The following is a 4,417-nucleotide window of genomic DNA, read 5'->3' on the forward strand; positions in this document are numbered from 1 at the left end:
CAAATTAATTGATATTCTCAAAGATATTTCAAAGCAGTGTACAAGATAATTTTTGTGAAACCTTCTCAATTTTTTACCGCAGTCTGCCAGTCTCTAGATGTCATATGAGTGCACCATGCCAAGTTTCATATTTTCAGACTTTGTTTTCATCTTTTGGAATTAAAAACTAATAAGTTCATGTTCTTAGTCGAGTCTTGACACCCTCAAGTTTGTTATTTATTGTATAAAGTCTAAACATAGACTCAAAAACACAAATGTAAATTTTCAACCCAACTTTTCCATGCACTTGCAGTTCAAATGCCTAGAAATGCATTTAATCGTAGCTAATGAATCCCCCCAAAATGCCATTTTTAGCACATTTAACTCAGTTGTCCACATACACGCATCCCTATGAACGCACGCATACACACCGTACTCCTATGAGCACCTCCGAGATACTGAGCCGAGACAACAACTCACAAAGTCACCACATGCACATTCATAGTGGACGGGAGCGTCTCCTCCCACTGAATGAACATCACCTGAAAGCCTAAATAAATTCTGAAAAATGCGAACACGAGTGCATAGTCTCGGACTTGAACACTGATGGGTTGTTTCCATCACAAGAAACCTAACCATCTCAACTAGGCTCAGTTTACAGAATGCCAAATTTTGACTTAGGGCATGTAGTACCGTATCTTGAGTGTGGAAGATTATTAAAGTCCAATGGATGAAACAACAGTCGTATCGCCTTCAAACCTGACTCTTGGTGTCTCTCTAAACCATGTTTCTTCCTCGAAGATGGTTTAAATTCTAGGCAGTGTACGCCACAAATTCTATAATACCTTCTCAAAAATTTTACCGCCGTCTCTAGATGTCATATGAGGGTACCATGTTTACAGGACTTTGTTAGCACTTTTAGAAATTAAAGAAAACCAGTAAACTCCATGTTCGAGATACCCTCATGTTTGATACTTACTTTTTTTGTATAAGGCCTAAACATAGACTCAAGAACACAAATATGATTTTGCAATCTAATTTTGCCAAAATTTTCATGCACCTGCAGCCCGATTTTTTTTTAGATTAGCCAGCTGCTAGCCTTGTTGATTAATTTTTTCTTGATCCAGTTTAATGCATGCATGACCTTCCAGGATGTTTGGGTGCATCACCGGGATTTAGTGTATGTTAAAAACACCTGATGCTACCTTCATCTTAAACTAGCTAGCTTGTAAAAGCATTCCCTCAAAAAAAAAAGCTAGCTTGTAACAGCAGTGCCGATCAGAAGACAAACAAACAACAAATGATCTTGAACGTTAGAGTACAATGCGATCAATGCTGCTACATATGCATGAACATAAAATGATAGAAAAAATACCCACTGCTACCTCAACACACTAGCTAGTTACAAAGTCTATGTCCAAATATACATGAGCAGAGCGAACGAGGAACTACTAGCTAATGAAGCCCTAAAAGGCTTGTACCGGACGCACTTCCGGGTTCCGCGAGAAAAAAAAGGTCGGCATTGGAAGCATGCTCGGGTCAGGGGAGGCGAGGAAACTCAGGCAAGAGAACATGGGGCCTATGCGCGGCGGCGCTGTCGGTTTCAGAACCATCGCCGTTGTGTCGTCGTCCTCCTGGTCCTCCTTGTCGCCCATCCAGCTCACGGCGGTAGCTTGTGCCGGGCAAGGCTTCTTGTGCGTGTCCCAGCGATCAGCGGTGGTCGCGCGGCTGGGCGGCAGCCGCTTGTTGCTATCCCACCTCCCTCCGGGGCTCGTGCTGCTTGGTCGGCTTGACGACGACGAAGACGAGGACGTGCGGCTGCTGCCGGAGAACTGCTTGTTTATGTCCCAACACTCGCAGGATGAGGCTCGGCCGGGACTTGAGCTGCTGCAGCACGACGAGGCTGGGCCGCTGGGGTAGTGGGCTTCTTGTCCTTCTTGTGCGCATCCCATTCCCACCTCTCAACGGAGTCGGCACGGCCGGGCATGGGGTTGGGCTTGGAGGCGAAGGAAGCCGGCAGGATGATGAGGCACGGCTTCATCTGCGGGGTCGGGAGAAGACCGGGGAGAAGGGACGCGGCGGCTTTGGCCATTGCTCGCTCAACGGAAAACATCGGTGATCTCTCTTGGCGCTTTGACTTTGAGAGCTGGCGCCTTGGCCGGAGAAGGAACAGACGATCTGATGGTTGGACGAGGGATGTAGTCTACATCCCTATGTAGTTGGGAAGACGGTGTTCGACGGCCAGTCGGCCACGTACGAGACTACATTTCGAATTAGGAGTGCGCTAGCAAGCTAGATGAATGAGATGCCACACGTACGTACGAACGGACAATCCGGCCAGCAGCGGGGTTGAATTGACACGTAGGTACGCCCAAATTAATTCAGACGCTACGCGTGCACGTACACACTTCTAGTCCTTTTTCTTTTCTTTTTCAAATCAATCAATAATTTCATTGATCTTTTTCTTTAGGGTTATATATAAGTTTAAGGAAAAGCTAACCGGGGACCGTAAAAATCTGACGATTCCCGGCGAACGCCCCGATCACCGTCGCTTTCTGCTGAATCTTGGAGCAGCAGCTGGCCCACGTCATCCTATTAGACCCGTTCGCTGGGACGAAGCTTCTTGCGAAACATTAACACCCCTTTGCGAAACATTAACCATCCATCCCCTTAGGCCTCCTTTGGTTTAGGCCTCCTTTTGTGATTCAGCGTATACCTCTTCGGCGCGCTACTAATGCTTTTGTTCAAATGGTCTGGTTACTTGCAGTTTCGGCGGCCGCTTCCCCCTCCATCGCCTGAGCCGGATTAGCTCTCCTTCGTCATCGACGCCGCCGCCGCTTGTTGTCTGTGCGTTCCTTGTGGTTGTGTTGGGCTTGTTGTGCTGTGCCCACAGCTGAACCTATGTTGTGTGTTGTGTTCCGTGCGTTTGTGTTGGATCTTCGCGCGGTGGCGTTGGGTGTGTGTGTGTGTGTTTTGGTTGATACCTTGTGGACTTTGTGCTCGGTGGTTGCTTTATTTATAAAGCGGGGCGAAAGCCTTTTTCGGTTAGGCCTCCTTTTGTTTGGAGGAATTTTATAGGATTTCCATACGATAGGATTTTTATAGAAAAAAAATCATTTAGAGCTCTTTGGTTTGTATGAATGAAATTCTATTTCTATGGAGGAATTCTTCCTATCCTCCACATTTCATAGAAAATAAACATTAGCCTAGACTTAATAAAAAAAATCCTATGATGTGAATCAAAGGGCATTTCCTTTCCTATTCCTACTCATAGGATTTGAGATACATGTCATCTCATTTCTTATGACTTTCCTATTCCTATGATTTTTCTACCCTATTCCTACATTGATTTGCTAGACTGGCCCGGCTCCCACCACCAGCGTCGCGGTCTCACTCTCTTCATCGACGATGCCGGTGGTTAGTGCCAGTCCAATTTGTCACAGTGCGCGAGGTAGAGTGGCTCGATCCCCAGATTGAAGACGCCGGCGACGTCCCCTTCACCAAGGTGTGGGAGGAGGGCAAGTAGGTGGACAAGAATGGATCGGGCACGACACAACCATGGCCGTGCAACAAAATTCATGGGTGTGAGGCGAGCTCAGGTAAGTTGGTGATGGCAAGCTGCGACAAAGGAGGGAGTGGAAGGAGGTGGGCTACGACAGCTTCAGCACCACGGGCGCTGCTGAGATTTGGGTGTGGCTGTGGCGAAAGGGGCTTCGTCGACCGTAGTGGTGGCGGCGGCGGGCGCAGGCACGGATTGGCGCTCGTTGCCGATGAGCAACGGCCCAGACCAGTGGCCTACTGGCGTGTGCGGGATGAGAGGGGGTTGGCGCCGACGATACCCTTCCGTCTCAGGATTAGGCTCGTCTTCCTTTGCCCCTCAAGTCAGGCCGCCGCTCGTCGCGTTTGTCCCATGAATTGCACATTGCATAGCTCTCAAAACATCATTCTGCAATTTCGGTCGAGTCATGGTGATCTTGTAATGCTAATTTTACTATAGTATCAATTACTCTTATGAAAAGGATAGAGCAGGTGGTATGGTTTTTCTGCCAGTGTAATGTGCCCTCTTAATCTCCTTTTGAGGGATGCAACTATACTGTTGTCATTTCTGTGCATACTTTCTGTCAGATTATTTGTTGTTTGATCATGTTTTGTGCTGTGGTAGATGATTCACTTATGATTGTTGTGCTGTCTTGCACAAATGTGATAGGTTTTGCCATGGCACATTTCTTTCATTTTTTTAGGCTGGCGGTTTTGTGGTATTGTTATGTAGCACATGGCAAGTTAGTACTAATTTCCATGGAAATTTTACAGATTTTGTTCTCAAAATACCGTGGCAATTCTTTGTATACTCGACAACATCTCTCTCCAATCAATCAAATTGACGGTGCTCAATAAACTTGCATGTGTAGCATTCTTATAGATACCATTCTTATTTATT

The sequence above is a fragment of the Triticum dicoccoides genome, chromosome 4A (assembly GCF_002162155.2).
Source record: "Triticum dicoccoides isolate Atlit2015 ecotype Zavitan chromosome 4A, WEW_v2.0, whole genome shotgun sequence".
Taxonomy (NCBI): Eukaryota; Viridiplantae; Streptophyta; class Magnoliopsida; order Poales; family Poaceae; genus Triticum; species Triticum dicoccoides.